This window comes from Salvelinus fontinalis, chromosome 29 (assembly GCF_029448725.1).
Source record: "Salvelinus fontinalis isolate EN_2023a chromosome 29, ASM2944872v1, whole genome shotgun sequence".
Taxonomy (NCBI): Eukaryota; Metazoa; Chordata; class Actinopteri; order Salmoniformes; family Salmonidae; genus Salvelinus; species Salvelinus fontinalis.
The window spans coordinates 12,868,148-12,885,558 of NC_074693.1; the positions used below are offsets into that span (position 1 = coordinate 12,868,148).

Consider the following 17,411-nt stretch of genomic DNA (forward strand, 5'->3'; position numbering starts at 1 on the left):
AAAACAACAACTGTTGGGCCCAAACATGCTGTAGTTTCAACTGTCAAAACAACAACTGTTGGGCCCCAAACATGCTGTAGTTTCAACTGTCAAAACAACAACTGTTGGGCCCAAACATGCTGTAGTTTCAACTGTCAAAACAACAACTGTTGGGCCCCAAACATGCTGTAGTTTCAACTGTCAAAACAACAACTGTTGGGCCCAAACATGCTGTAGTTTCAACTGTCAAAACAACAACTGTTGGGCCCCAAACATGCTGTAGTTTCAACTGTCAAAACAACAACTGTTGGGCCTCTACATACTGTAGTTTCAACTGTCAAAACAACAACTGTTGGGCCCCAAACATGCTGTAGTTTCAACTGTCAAAACAACAACTGTTGGGCCCCAAACATACTGTAGTTTCAACTGTCAAAACAACAAATGTTGGGCCCCAAACATGCTGTAGTTTCAACTGTCAAAACAACAAACAACAAACAAATCCACACTCTGTACACTGACGCGTCCAAATCACATATTTAGCCTTGTTGGTGCAGGATATGTTTGCTATTTAAAGGCACTGTGATGGACTCATGCAATTGCATCAAGATGTTGTTGTAACAGAGGGTCTGGGCTGCTTGTAGTGTTCTCCTCCACATTAGATCTGCTGCAGTCTACTGTACTGTCCCCTCTCCCCTGAGTACATCCCAAATGGCACCCTAGTCCCTATAAAGTGCACTACTTTTGACTAGAGCATTATGGGAAAAGGGTCCCATTTGGGATGAGTCCAGTGTCTTCAGTGGGAAGGAGTTAACTTTTCTTCAGGCTCTGGAAATGTCCGCAATTATTTTTTACCTCTTCAGTTTCTCTCTCTCTCGTTCTCTCTCTCCGCACTAAAATCCATTAATATTTTGATTTAAATTTGGCTCTGTGTGTAATTAATTAAAATATTACTAAATTAGAACATTCTGTCCTGCTGGAATTCATCTCAAGAAGATATTATCAGATATTTGGATTGCACTGAATAACTTGGCAAAGATGAGAAAATGTACTCAAATTACCCTTATATTGCTGTGGTAACGGTCGTCTGTTGAAGAGTAGTCGGACCAAAGCGCAGCGTGGTAAGTGTTCATGTTATTTAAACTGACCACTAAACAAAATAACAAAGAGAATGAACGAAAACGAAACAGTCCTGTCAGGTGCAGCAACACAAAACAGAAAACAACTACCCACAAAGCATCGGTGGGGAAAAGCTACCTAAGTATGGTTCTCAATCAGAGACAACGATAGACAGCTGCCTCTGATTGAGAACCACACCTGGCTAAACACACAGAAATAGCAATCATAGAAAAAGGAACATAGAATGCCCACTCAAATCACACCCTGACCAAACCAAAATAGAGACAGGGCGTGACAGCTGTAGCAATTTCTCAGCAGATATCAGGTTATAGTTAGAATTACACATTTACTACACTGTATTATTCATTACAATATGTTAATGTCATATTGATTAAGATTGATATCGGTTCTTCAACTCATTACAGAAAAAAGTAACCAAGTGGGAGGTAGTGGTAACTCCAGAGGGCTTTTGAGAAGTCATTCATTATGAGTTCAATAGTAAAGAGCTGAAATCCACTTTTGGACAACATTATGTCTTCATACTTATATGAAATTATGCCCATAAATTGTAAAAGTATATCCCTTGAATGGAATTCATTTAATTCAAGGACATTTCTAGATTCAAAGCGAGCAGATATTTACATATTAACCCCTGAATGAGATGTGAAATTACAGGGATGACGTGTGGTCCATGATAAAGAAGTGTGTAATCAGGGGAATAGGAGAGAGTTAGAGACCATTCAAAGGGTACTACCAATCCTTGACACTTTGTCTCTGAGCTCTGAACACGGTTGATGGTTGGTTCACTGGTAACGACAACACTGTAGTCAATCTCATTTAACCCCCTCTAAACTAGGTTCATCATTTACATTAGCTACGTTCATGATTTCAACTAGCCTCGACAGAGTCATGATGTCATGAGGTTTCTATCTCTCCACTGACCCATAACTCTGTTGTTGGCTCCGTTTCATACAACACATCATGAGAAATAGGAGACCTCCTCCCAGACTGATATACAACACATCATGTTAAATAGGAGACCTCCTCCCAGACTGAGATACAACACATCATGTTAAATAGGAGACCTCCTCCCAGACTGATATACAACACATCATGTGAAATAGGAGACCTCCTCCCAGACTGAGATACAACACATCATGTTAAATAGGAGACCTCCTCCCAGACTGATATACAACACATCATGTTAAATAGGAGACCTCCTCCCAGACTGAGATACAACACATCATGTGAAATAGGAGACCTCCCAGACTGAGATACAACACATCATGTTAAATAGGAGACCTCCTCCCAGACTGAGATACAACACATCATGTTAAATAGGAGACCTCCTCCCAGACTGAGATACAACACATCATGTTAAATAGGAGACCTCCCAGACTGAGAAACAACACATCATGTTATATAGGAGACCTCCTCCCAGACTGAGATACAACACATCATGTTAAATAGGAGACCTCCTCCCAGACTGAGATACAACACATCATGTGAAATATGAGACCTCCTCCCAGACTGAGATACAACACATCATGTTAAATAGGAGACCTCCTCCCAGACTGAGATACAACACATCATGTTAAATAGGAGACCTCCTCCCAGACTGATATACAACACATCATGTGAAATAGGAGACCTCCTCCCAGACTGATATACAACACATCATGTGAAATAGGAGACCTCCTCCCAGACTGATATACAACACATCATGTGAAATAGGAGACCTCCTCCCAGACTGAGATACAACACATCATGTTAAATAGGAGACCTCCTCCCAGACTGAGATACAACACATCATGTTAAATAGGAGACCTCCTCCCAGACTGAGATACAACACATCATGTGAAATAGGAGACCTCCTCCCAGACTGAGATACAACACATCATGTTAAATAGGAGACCTCCTCCCAGACTGATATACAACACATCATGTTAAATAGGAGACCTCCTCCCAGACTGAGATACAACACATCATGTTAAATAGGAGACCTCCTCCCAGACTGAGATACAACACATCATGTTAAATAGGAGACCTCCTCCCAGACTGATATACAACACATCATGTGAAATAGGAGACCTCCTCCCAGACTGATATACAACACATCATGTTAAATAGGAGACCTCCTCCCAGACTGAGATACAACACATCATGTGAAATAGGAGACCTCCTCCCAGACTGAGATACAACACATCATGTTAAATAGGAGACCTCCTCCCAGACTGAGATACAACACATCATGTTAAATAGGAGACCTCCTCTCAGACTGAGATACAACACATCATGTGAAATAGGAGACCTCATGGCTATGTGTGTTTGATGTGTTTAATCTCCCCCACTAATGTTCTCTCTTGTTGTATGTGAGTGTTGTATTACCTCAGCAGAACACTTGCTATGGGCTTGATGTAGGAGTTCTGCAATAACAGACGGACAATGGATTCCTTGGTTACACACGCCCTGCAGCCTCACACGCCCTGCAGCCTCACAACAGAGTCTTGGTTACACACTGTCACACCCTGATCTGTTTCACCTGTCTTTGTGATTGTCTCCACCCCTCCAGGTGTCATTCATCTTCCCCATCATCCCCTGTGTATTTATACCTGTGTTCTCTGTCTGTCTGTTGCCAGTTGGTCTTGTTTGTTCAAGCCTACCAGCGGTTTTTCTATCAGCTCCTGCTTTTCCCCATCGCTCTTTTCTCACCCTCCTGGTTTTGACCCCTGCCTGTCCTGACCCTGAGCCCGCCCGCCTGACCACTCTGCCTGGCCTGACCCTGAGCCCGCCCGCCTGACCACACTGCCTGTCCTGACCCTGAGCCCGCCCGCCTGACCACTCTGCCTGTCCTGACCCTGAGCCCGCCCGCCTGACCACTCCCTGTCCTGACCCTGAGCCCGCCCGCCTGACCACTCTGCCTGTCCTGTAGCCTGAGCCCGCCCGCCTGACCACTCTGCCTGTCCTGACCCTGAGCCCGCCCTCCTGACCACTGCCTGTCCTGACCCTGAGCCCCCCCGACTGACCACTCTGCCTGCCTACCATCCTGTACCTTTGCCCCGTCTCTGGATTACCGACCTCTGCCTGACCTGACCCTGAGCCTGCCTGCCGTCCTGTACCTTTGCCGCGTCTCTGGATTACCAACCTCTGCCTGACCTGACCCTGAGCCTGCCTGCCGTCCTGTACCTTTGCCCCGTCTCTGGATTACCAACCTCTGCCTGACCTGACCCTGAGCCTGCCTGCCATCCTGTACCTTTGCCCCGTCTCTGGATTACCAACCTCTGCCTGACCTGACCCTGAGCCTGCCTGCCGTCCTGTACCTTTGCTTCTGTGGATATAATAAAAAAAAGTGTTACTTCGACACGGTCTGCATCTGGGTCTTACCTTGATTCCTGATACACAGGCCCTGCAGCATCACAACAGAGGCTTGGTTACACACACCCTGCAGCCTGGCGCAACATCAGTGCTCCCTACCCTTGGCATCAATCTGATCAGTTCTCCCTACCCTTGGCATCAATCTGATCAGTTCTCCCTACCCTTGGCATCAATCTGATCAGTGCTCCCTACCCTTGGCATCAATCTGATCAGTGCTCCCTACCCTTGGCATCAATCTGATCAGTGCTCCCTACCCATGGCATCAATCTGATCAATCAATCAATCAAGTTTATTTTATATAGCACTTCGTACATCAGCTAATATCTCGAAGTGCTGTACAGAAACCCAGCCTAAAACCCCAAACAGCAAGCAATGCCGGTGTAGAAGCATAAATGTCAGTTGGCTTTTCATAGCCGATAATTAAGAGTTGAAAACAGCAGGTCTGGGACAGGTAGGGGTTCCATAACCGCAGGCAGAACAGTTGAAACTGGGACAGCAGCAAGGCCAGGTGGACTGGGGACAGCAAGGAGTCATCATGCCCGGTAGTCCTGACGTATGGTCCTAGGGCTCAGTTCCTCCGAGAGAGAGAAAGAAAGAGAGAAGGAGAGAATTAGAGAGAGCCAAGATGTTCAAAATGTTCATAAATGACAAGCATGGTCAAATAATAATCAGGAATAAATGTCAGTTGGCTTTTCATAGCCGATCATTAAGAGTTGAAAACAGCAGGTCTGGGACAGGTAGGGGTTCCATAACTGCAGGCAGAACAGTTGAAACTGGGACAGCAGCAAGGCCAGGTGGACTGGGGACAGCAAGGTGCTCCCTACCCTTGGCATCAATCTGATCAGTGCTCCCTACCCTTGGCATCAATCTGATCAGTGCTCCCTACCCATGGCATCAATCTGATCAGTGCTCCCTACCCTTGGCATCAATCTGATCAGTGCGCCTACCCATAGCATCTACAATATCAATTTAATGTATGTATCTATGTGTCACCGAAATCAAGAATTAATTATATTGAATATCTCCTAATACCTCTTTGTTATCACTACGTAGTCTATTGTCAAATGTTTTCTGTATGTTTTCTGTAGGCCTATAAGTTCTCTGCTGAAGTCTGCCTGTTCTATAGGCCTATAAGTTCTCTGCTGAAGTCTGCCTGTTCTATAGGCCTTTAAGTTCTCTGCTGAAGTCTGCCTGTTCTATAGGCCTATAAGTTCTCTGCTGAAGTCTGCCTGTTCTATAGGCCTATAAGTTCTCTGCTGAAGTCTGCCTGTTCTGTAGGCCTATACGTTCTCTGCTGAAGTCTGCCTGTTCTATAGGCCTATAAGTTCTCTGCTGAAGTCTGCCTGTTCTATAGGCCTATAAGTTCTCTACTGAAGTCTGCCTGTTCTATAGGCCTATAAGTTCTCTGCTGAAGTCTGCCTGTTCTGTAGGCCTATAAGTTCTCTACTGAAGTCTGCCTGTTCTATAGGCCTATAAGTTCTCTGCTGAAGTCTGCCTGTTCTATAGGCCTATAAGTTATCTGCTGAAGTCTGCCTGTTCTATAGGCCTATAAGTTCTCTACTGAAGTCTGCCTGTTCTATAGGCCTATAATTTCACTACTGAAGTCTGCCTGTTCTATAGGCCTATAAGTTCTCTGCTGAAGTCTGCCTGTTCTATAGGCCTATAAGCTCTCTACTGAAGTCTGCCTGTTCTGTAGGCCTATAAGTTCTCTGCTGAAGTCTGCCTGTTCTATAGGCCTATAAGTTCTCTACTGAAGTCTACCTGTTCTATAGGCCTATAAGTTCTCTGCTGAAGTCTGCCTGTTCTGTAGGCCTATAAGTTCTCTACTGAAGTCTGCCTGTTCTATAGGCCTATAAGTTCTCTGCTGAAGTCTGCCTGTTCTATAGGCCTATAAGTTATCTGCTGAAGTCTGCCTGTTCTATAGGCCTATAAGTTCTCTACTGAAGTCTGCCTGTTCTATAGGCCTATAATTTCACTACTGAAGTCTGCCTGTTCTATAGGCCTATAAGTTCTCTGCTGAAGTCTGCCTGTTCTATAGGCCTATAAGCTCTCTACTGAAGTCTGCCTGTTCTGTAGGCCTATAAGTTCTCTACTGAAGTCTGCCTCTTCTATAGGCCTATAAGTCCACTACTGAAGTCTGCCTGTTCTGTAGGCCTATAAGTTCTCTGCTGAAGTCTGCCTGTTCTATAGGCCTATAAGTTCTCTGCTGAAGTCTGCCTGTTCTATAGGCCTATAAGTTCTCTGCTGAAGTCTGCCTGTTCTATAGGCCTATAAGTTCTCTACTGAAGTCTGCCTGTTCTATAGGCCTATAAGTTCTCTACTGAAGTCTGCCTGTTCTATAGGCCTATAAGTTCACTACTGAAGTCTGCCTGTTCTATAGGCCTATAAGTTCTCTGCTGAAGTCTGCCTGTTCTATAGGCCTATAAGTTCTCTGCTGAAGTCTGCCTGTTCTATAGGCCTATAAGTTCTCTACTGAAGTCTGCCTGTTCTGTAGGCCTATAAGTTCTCTGCTGAAGTCTGCCTGTTCTATAGGCCTATAAGTTCTCTACTGAAGTCTGCCTGTTCTATAGGCCTATAAGTTCACTACTGAAGTCTGCCTGTTCTATAGGCCTATAAGTTCTCTACTGAAGTCTGCCTGTTCTATAGGCCTATAAGTTCACTACTGAAGTCTGCCTGTTCTATAGGCCTATAAGTTCTCTGCTGAAGTCTGCCTGTTCTATAGGCCTATAAGTTCTCTACTGAAGTCTGCCTGTTCTATAGGTCTATAAGTTCTCTGCTGAAGTCTGCCTGTTCTATAGGCCTATAAGTTCTCTGCTGAAGTCTGCCTGTTCTATAGGCCTATAAGTTCTCTACTGAAGTCTGCCTGTTCTATAGGCCTATAAGTTCTCTACTGAAGTCTGCCTGTTCTATAGGCCTATAAGTTCTCTACTGAAGTCTGCCTGTTCTATAGGCCTATAAGTTCTCTACTGAAGTCTGCCTGTTCTATAGGCCTATAAGTTCTCTGCTGAAGTCTGCCTGTTCTCTAGGCCTATAAGCTCTCTACTGAAGTCTGCCTGTTCTCTAGGCCTATAAGTTCTCTGCTGAAGTCTGCCTGTTCTATAGGCCTATCAGCTCTCTACTGAAGTCTGACAAAAAGCATAATGGGTTTCAAATAACAATATAACTGCACATTGTAGACAATCTTTGTCTATGAAAAGTATTTTACAATAAGTAATATACATTACCAGAAATAACCATTTGGTGTCCATGAAATCTATTAAATCCGGACTATATAAAGTTGACTTGAACTATTCTAGCGGATACAAAAATGCGAACTGTGTATGTTGTGATATTTTCAGGATCTTTCTTTGGAGAAGCTTGAAGTGGTATGATGAATAGTGAAGGGGGCGGTAGGGAGAGGAAAATAGACGAGAGAGGGGGTAGACTGAGGGCGGGCGATACTACTGAGCATTACACGGTGGAGGATACAGACAGACTGGTTGATTGGGGACCGAGAGAGCCGCTGCCTGACTTTCTCCAGTCGCTCTAAGGTTAGTAAAACAACCGATCAATTAATTCTGAGGAACAACAATTTACCATAGCTGGAACACGTTTTGACTTTCCACTTGACTGGTGCTGTAACCAGCTAGGGTTACTGGTAGTGCGAACTGAAGTCGAAGATGGAGAAAGGGTTGGGCACGCGATGGTTTCAAGGCGTGTTGAGCTGTTAGTTTCAGCACCATGTTGTTGGAAGAAGACAAGAGTGTTCATGGTTGTTGCCTATTTTGACACCATAATCTCGCCGTAGGTGAGGGGGTATTTGTGTCCTCCTCAAAGCTATTGAGCGCGATTGAGAAAGGAGAGATGCGTGTGTGTAACGCTGATGTTTTCGCCGGAATGGGCAGTTGCTGTGCATGCTTTAGATAGTCTATTGAGATGCTCTATTCGATGAGCGATTGGTTTGAACAAAATATTGACATGTCTATCGCGTTGTTCAAGTTGTACATGCATGTTATATGTTGTATGCGTAGACCAACGTGTTTTTTGTTGACGGTGTAGGTTACCAGTCTGTTGAAATGAGCCACATTCAGGTTATGGACACATTAAATACTTGATGTGATGCTAAATTGATTAGCCAGTATATGCATGCTATATGCACTCACACTGTGAGTGAGTGAGTGAGTGAGTGTGTGTGTGAGAGAGAGAGAGAGAGAGAGATAATGTATACATAAGTATACAGACTACAGAAACATCTAGTGCACTGGTCCACCAATTAGACCATGCTAATCCTTGTTGTTCAGAACTAAAGGATGAGTTCAACATTTACAGTCAGTGCCAGTGTTTCACCATTAGCCTACCAATGGTAATACTTTTGACAGTTGCTTATAGCTGAAGCAACATCCTCCAGCCATGTAAGTACAGTAGCCTATCAGAGCTTGGAGGCAGCCAACCCTACAGTTCATTCATGCAACCCTCATTCATGTTAAGTGCGAGAACCTTTTGGATAAAGATGTCATAATATGCAGTAAGGTCATATAGATTGCTGTGTTTACATCCAATGCTAAAATGTTCAAGTAATACAGTATATATATATATATATATATATATATATATATTAGTATACCTACAGTATATGTTGCAATAATTGTATAGCTGAAATACTAGCCTACAGCCCCCAGCAGCTGCTGAGGAGGAAATGCCACACAGGCTTGCCTGTCACCTAGTTGGAAAGAGAGGAATTGTCTTGTCAATAGCGGGCTGACGATGACAGATGTGGAGATGGAGAGTTTGATGATTCCTGTGTGAGTTCTATTCTGTTAGCAGTGTAGCAGAGGAGATAGAGGGAGAGAGAGAGGGGGAGAAGGAGAGAGAGAAAGACAGAGAGAGAGGGTTGAGAGAAAGAGAGAGAGAGAGAGAAAAGAGGGGGGAGAGAGAGGGGATAGAGAGAGAGAGAGAGGGTTGAGAGAGAGAGAAAAGAGAGGCGAGAGGGGGTAGAGAGGGAGAGAGAGGGGGAGAGAGCGAGAGAGAGAAAAAAGAGGGGAGAGGGGAGAGGGGGAGAAAGAGGGGACAGAGAGAGAGAGAGAGAGAGAGAGAGAGGAGGCCTAGCTGCAGGCAGGGACTGAGCTGCTGAACCACAGAGGACTCAAACGGATGAATTATTAATACAATCTCCCACAGAAATAAACCTCAATCAAGATGTTGTGAGATGTTTATAATGCAATAATGAAAACAATAAAACCTACTGTTACAATTACCTGGACAAATGGTCCCTATATAGGAGCCTGTGATGAGGATGTTGCCATGCAGCTTCAAAGGATTTGCCTCGATCTGTATTTCCGTAGCCAGTAGACATAGTGTTTGCCAAATGGCACCTTATTCCCTATATAGTGCACTACTTTTTTACCAGTGTCCCAAATGGCACCCTATTCCCTATATAGTGCACTACTTTTGACAAGAGGAGCTGATTGTAATTTAATAGAGCTTCTAGAGCTGAAATGAAACCAGGTAAGTGATCATGATTCTAATCTATAGTTGAAATGGTATGTTGATGGTCCCTAAGAACTTCATGGATAGAGCCTCTAATCCGATATCTGAAATGGTATGCTGATGGTCCCTAAGAACTTCCTGCCGGCTCAAAGGATGTTAACTGTGGGCTTATCTTTCCTTGCCAGACTTGTCTTGCTGAAAAGTGCCTAGACCCTTGTTACATACATTTGAAAATAAAAATGCACGCACAGAGGTGTACACACACACACACACACACACACACACAGTAGTGACATCATATACATGTGCAGACCAGGTGAAATATACAGTTATGATGATGGATGGTTCAACGATTGTATTCACAAGTAGTTAGCAGCACCTCGCTACGCCCACAGTAACATCTGCTAAACACGTGTACGTGACCAGTAACATCTGCTAAACACGTGTACGTGACCAGTAACATCTGCTAAACACGTGTACGTGACCAGCAACATCTGCTAAACACGTGTACGTGACCAATAACATCTGCTAAACACGTGTCCGTGACCAGTGACATCTGCTAAACACGTGTACGTGACCAGTAACATCTGCTAAACACGCCTACGTGACCAGCAACATCTGCTAAACACGTGTACGTGACCAGTAACATCTGCTAAACACGTGTACGTGACCAGTGACATCTACTAAACACGTGTACGTGACCAGTAACATCTGCTAAACACATGCACGTGACCAGTAACATCTGCTGAACACGTGTACGTGACCAATGACATCTGCTAAACACGTGTACGTGACCAATGACATCTGCTAAACACGTGTACGTGACCAGTAACATCTGCTAAACACGTGTACGTGACCAATGACATCTGCTAAACACGTGTACGTGACCAGTAACATCTGCTAAACACGTGTACGTGACCAGTAACATCTGCTAAACACGTGTACGTGACCAATAACATCTGCTAAACACGTGTACGTGACCAGTAACATCTGCTAAACACGTGTACGTGACCAGTAACATCTGCTAAACACGTGTACGTGACCAGTGACATCTGCTAAACACGTGTACGTGACCAGTAACATCTGCTAAACACGTGTACGTGACCAGCAACATCTGCTAAACACGTGTACTTGACCAGTAACATCTGCTAAACACGTGTACGTGACCAGTAGCATCTACTAAACACGTGTACGTGACCAGTAACATCTGCTAAACACGTGTACGTGACCAATAACATCTGCTAAACACGTGTACGTGACCAATAACATCTGCTAAACACGTGTACGTGACCAATAACATCTGCTAAACACGTGTACGTGACCAGTAACATCTGCTAAACACGTGTACGTGACCAGTAACATCTGCTAAACGCGCCTATGTGACCAGCAACATCTGCTAAACACGTGTACGTGACCAGTAACATCTGCTAAACACGTGTACGTGACCAGTAACATCTGCTAAACACGTGTACGTGACCAGTAACATCTGTTAAACGCGCCTATGTGACCAGCAACATCTGCTAAACACGTGTACGTGACCAGTAACATCTGCTAAACACGTGTACGTGACCAGTAACATCTGCTAAACACGTGTACGTGACCAGTGACATCTGCTAAACACGTGTACGTGACCAGTGACATCTGCTAAACACGTGTACGTGACCAGTAACATCTGCTAAACACGTGTACGTGACCAGTAACATCTGCTAAACACGTGTACGTGACCAGTGACATCTGCTAAACACGTGTACGTGACCAGTAACATCTGCTAAACACGTGTACGTGACCAGTGACATCTGCTAAACACGTGTACGTGACCAGTAACATCTGCTGAACGGGTGTACGTGACCAATGACATCTGCTAAACACGTGTACGTGACCAGTAACATCTGCTGAACATGTGTACGTGACCAATGACATCTGCTAAACACGTGTACGTGACCAATGACATCTGCTAAACACGTGTACGTGACCAGTTACATCTACTAAACACGTGCACGTGACCAGTAACATCTGCTAAACACGTGTACGTGACCAATGACATCTGTTAAACACGTGTACGTGACCAGTAACATCTGCTAAACACGTGTACGTGACCAGTAGCATCTACTAAACACGTGTACGTGACCAGTAACATCTGCTAAACAGGTGTACGTGACCAGTAACATCTGCTAAACACGTGTACGTGACCAGTAACATCTGCTAAACACGTGTACGTGACCAGTAACATCTACTAAACACGTGTACGTGACCAATAACATCTGCTAAACACGTGCTTGTGACCAGAGACATCTGCTAAACACGTGCACGTGACCAGTGGCATCTGCTAAACACGTGTACGTGACCAATAACATCTGCTAAACACGTGTACGTGACCAATAACATCTGCTAAACACGTGTACGTGACCAATAACATCTGCTAAACACGTGTACGTGACCAGTAACATCTGCTAAACACGTGTACGTGACCAGTAACATCTGCTAAACACGTGTACGTGACCAGTAACATCTGCTAAACACGTGTACGTGACCAGTGACATCTGCTAAACACGTGTACGTGACCAGTAACATCTGCTAAACACGTGTACGTGACCAGCAACATCTGCTAAACACGTGTACTTGACCAGTAACATCTGCTAAACACGTGTACGTGACCAGTAGCATCTACTAAACACGTGTACGTGACCAGTAACATCTGCTAAACACGTGTACGTGACCAGTAACATCTACTAAACACGTGTACGTGACCAGTAACATCTGCTAAACACGTGTACGTGACCAGCAACATCTGCTAAACACGTGTACGTGACCAATAACATCTGCTAAACACGTGTACGTGACCAGTAACATCTGCTAAACACGCCTACGTGACCAGCAACATCTGCTAAACACGTGTACGTGACCAGTAACATCTGCTAAACACGTGTACGTGACCAGTAACATCTGCTAAACACGTGTACGTGACCAGTGACATCTACTAAACACGTGTACGTGACCAGTAACATCTGCTGAACACGTGTACGTGACCAATGACATCTGCTAAACACGTGTACGTGACCAGTAACATCTGCTAAACAGGTGTACGTGACCAGTAACATCTGCTAAACAGGTGTACGTGACCAGTAACATCTGCTAAACACGTGTACGTGACCAGTGACATCTGCTAAACACGTGTACGTGACCAGCAACATCAGCTAAACACGTGTACGTGACCAGTGACATCTGCTAAACATGTGTACGTGACCAATAACATCTGCTAAACACGTGTACGTGACCAATAACATCTGCTAAACACGTGTACGTGACCAATAACATCTGCTAAACACGTGTACGTGACCAATAACATCTGCTAAACACGTGTACGTGACCAGTAACATCTGCTAAACACGTGTACGTGACCAATAACATCTGCTAAACACGTGTACGTGACCAGTAACATCTGCTAAACACGTGTACGTGAACAATGACATCTGCTAAACACGTGTACGTGACCAGTAACATCTGCTGAACACGTGTACGTGACCAGTAACATCTGCTAAACACGTGTACGTGTCCAATAACATCTGCTAAACACGTGTACGTGACCAGTAACATCTGCTAAACACGTGTACGTGACCAGTAACATCTGCTAAACACGTGTACGTGACCAGTGACATCTGCTAAACACGTGTACGTGACCAGTAACATCTGCTAAACACGTGTACGTGACCAGTAACATCTGCTAAACACGTGCACGTGACCAGTAACATCTGCTAAACACGTGTACGTGACCAATGACATCTGCTAAACACGTGTACGTGACCAGTAACATCTGCTAAACACGTGTACGTGACCAGTAGCATCTACTAAACACGTGTACGTGACCAGTAACATCTGCTAAACACGTGTACGTGACCAGTAACATCTACTAAACACGTGTACGTGACCAGTAACATCTGCTAAACACGTGTACGTGACCAGTAACATCTACTAAACACGTGTACGTGACCAGTAACATCTGCTAAACACGCCTACGTGACCAGCAACATCTGCTAAACACGTGTACGTGACCAGTAACATCTGCTAAACACGTGTACGTGACCAGTGACATCTACTAAACACGTGTACGTGACCAGTAACATCTGCTGAACACGTGTACGTGACCAATGACATCTGCTAAACACGTGTACGTGACCAGTAACATCTGCTAAACAGGTGTACGTGACCAGTAACATCTGCTAAACACGTGTACGTGACCAGTAACATCTGCTAAACACGTGTACGTGACCAGCAACATCTGCTAAACACGTGTACGTGACCAGCAACATCAGCTAAACACGTGTACGTGACCAGTAACATCAGCTAAACACGTGTACGTGACCAGTAACATCTACTAACCACGTGTACGTGACCAATAACATCTGCTAAACACGTGCTTGTGACCAGAGACATCTGCTAAACACGTGCACGTGACCAGTGACATCTGCTAAACACGTGTACGTGACCAATAACATCTGCTAAACACGTGTACGTGACCAATAACATCTGCTAAACACGTGTACGTGACCAGTAACACCTGCTAAACACGTGTACGTGACCAATAACATCTGCTAAACACGTGTACGTGACCAATAACATCTGCTAAACACGTGTACGTGACCAATAACATCTGCTAAACACGTGTACGTGACCAGTAACATCTGCTAAACACGTGTACGTGACCAATGACATCTGCTAAACACGTGCACGTGACCAGTAACATCTGCTGAACACGTGTACGTGACCAGTAACATCTACTAAACACGTGTACGTGACCAATAACATCTGCTAAACACGTGTACGAGACCAGTAACATCTGCTAAACACGTGTACGTGACCAGTAACATCTGCTAAACGCGCCTATGTGACCAGCAACATCTGCTAAACACGTGTACGTGACCAGTAACATCTGCTAAACACGTGTACGTGACCAGTAACATCTGCTAAACACGTGTACGTGACCAGTGACATCTGCTAAACACGTGTACGTGACCAGTAACATCTGCTAAACACGTGTACGTGACCAGTAACATCTGTTAAACACGTGTGCGTGACCAGTGACATCTGCTAAACACGTGTACGTGACCAGTAACATCTGCTAAACACGTGTACGTGACCAGTGACATCTGCTAAACACGTGTACGTGACCAGTAACATCTGCTGAACATGTGTACGTGACCAATGACATCTGCTAAACACGTGTACGTGACCAGTAACATCTGCTGAACATGTGTAATTGACCAATGACATCTACTAAACACGTGTACGTGACCAATGACATCTGCTAAACACGTGTACGTGACCAGTTACATCTACTAAACACGTGCACGTGACCAGTAACATCTGCTAAACACGTGTACGTGACCAATGACATCTGCTAAACACGTGTACGTGACCAGTAACATCTGCTAAACACGTGTACGTGACCAGTAACATCTGCTAAACACGTGTACGTGACCAATGACATCTGCTAAACACGTGTACGTGACCAGTAACATCTACTAAACACGTGTACGTGACCAATGACATCTGCTAAACACGTGTACGTGACCAGTAACATCTGCTAAACACGTGTACGTGACCAGCAACATCTGCTAAACACGTGTATGTGACCAGTAACATCTGCTAAACACGTGTACGTGACCAGTAACATCTACTAAACACGTGTACGTGACCAATGACATCTGCTAAACACGTGTACGTGACCAGTGACATCTGCTAAACACGTGTACGTGACCAGTAACATCTGCTAAACACGTGTACGTGACCAATGACATCTGCTAAACACGTGTACGTGACCAGTAACATCTGCTAAACACGTGTACGTGACCAATGACATCTGCTAAACCCGTGTACGTGACCAATGACATCTGCTAAACACGTGTAAACGACCAATAAATATTTGATTTCACCTCACTAATGTTTGCCCTTTTATTGTTTACAGTACAGAACAATACTGTTGTTTTTGTTCCACTGGGTTTTGCAGATGAGGACGTTGAATCGTTTTGACGGAGGCTAATTAGACCCCACAGTGTAGAGGAGCAGGAGGGGGGTTCCCCAGGACCTACTCTGCCTCTCTGCTTTGGTACCTCTCAGCAGGGGGGACAATAAGACAAGACCCCGCGGAGTGGGGGTTAGGGGGGGGTTGTTCAATGAGCTGAAACATTCACATTCTTCACAACCCGGCAGATAGAATTGAAATGAATAGAACAGCTGACATGATGATTCCCCCCAAAATTTCAATCCTTTATTTAAACTAGGCAAGTCAGAAAAAAATAAGAACAAATTCTTATTTATAATGACGGCCTACGCCGGCCAAAACCCTAACCCGGACAACGTTGGGCCAATTGTGCGCCGCCCTATGGGACTCCCTATCACGGCCGGTTGTGATACAGCCTGGAATCAGTCTAGAAGAAACAGAAACGCACACCTATTTAGGCGAGGTGCTGGCTAGCGGAGTAGAACACCTATTTAGGCGAGGTGCTGGCTAGCGGAGTAGAACACCTATTTAGGCGAGGTGCTGGCTAGCGGAGTAGAACACCTATTTAGGCGAGGTGCTGGCTAGCGGAGTAGAACACCTATTTAGGCGAGGTGCTGGCTAGCGGAGTAGAACACCTATTTAGGCGAGGTGCTGGCTAGCGGAGTAGAACACCTATTTAGGCGAGGTGCTGGCTAGCGGAGTAGAACACCTATTTAGGCGAGGTGCTGGCTAGCGGAGTAGAACAACACCCAACACACCCCAGGAACCTGGTTCTGAGGTCACTGATAGGCCACGAACAGACACCAGGAACCTGGTTCTGAGGTCACTGATAGGCCACGAACACACCCCAGGAACCTGGTTCTGAGGTCACTGATAGGTCACTGATAGGCCACTAACAGACCCCATGAACCTGGTTCTATGGTCACTGATAGGCCACTAACAGACCCCAGGAACCTGGTTCTATGGTCACTGATAGGCCACAAACAGACCCCAGGAACCTGGCTCTGTGGTCACTGATAGGCCACGGACAGACCCCAGGAACCTGGTTCTGTGGTCACTGATAGGCCACTAACAGACCCCAGGAACCTGGTTCTATGGTCACTGATAGGCCACTAACAGACCCCAGGAACCTGGTTCTATGGTCACTGATAGGCCACGAACAGACCCCAGGAACCTGGTTCTATGGTCACTGATAGGCCACGGACAGACCCCAGGAACCTGGTTCTGAGGTCACTGATAGGCCACGAACAGACCCCAGGAACCTGGTTCTATGGTCACTGATAGGCCACGAACACACCCCAGGAACCTGGTTCTGAGGTCACTGATAGGCCACGAACAGACCCCAGGAACCTGGTTCTATGGTCACTGATACGCCACAAACAGACCCCAGGAACCTGGTTCTGTGGTCACTGATAGGCCACTAACAGACCCCAGGAACCTGGCTCTGTGGTCACTGATAGGCCACAAACAGACCCCA

The 17,411-nt window shown here is 45.3% G+C and overlaps 1 protein-coding gene across 1 annotated transcript in view; it reads left to right on the forward strand.

The window, feature by feature from the left end:
• Positions 1-7,875: 7,875 nt before the first annotated feature.
• The window catches only part of LOC129827440 (complexin-2), a 49,332-nt gene continuing 39,796 nt past the window's right edge, over positions 7,876-17,411 (forward strand). Inside the window, exon 1 of the mRNA XM_055888291.1 lies at positions 7,876-8,000. The gene's annotated coding sequence lies outside the window, so the exon portion shown is untranslated. The remainder of the gene's footprint in view (positions 8,001-17,411) is intronic.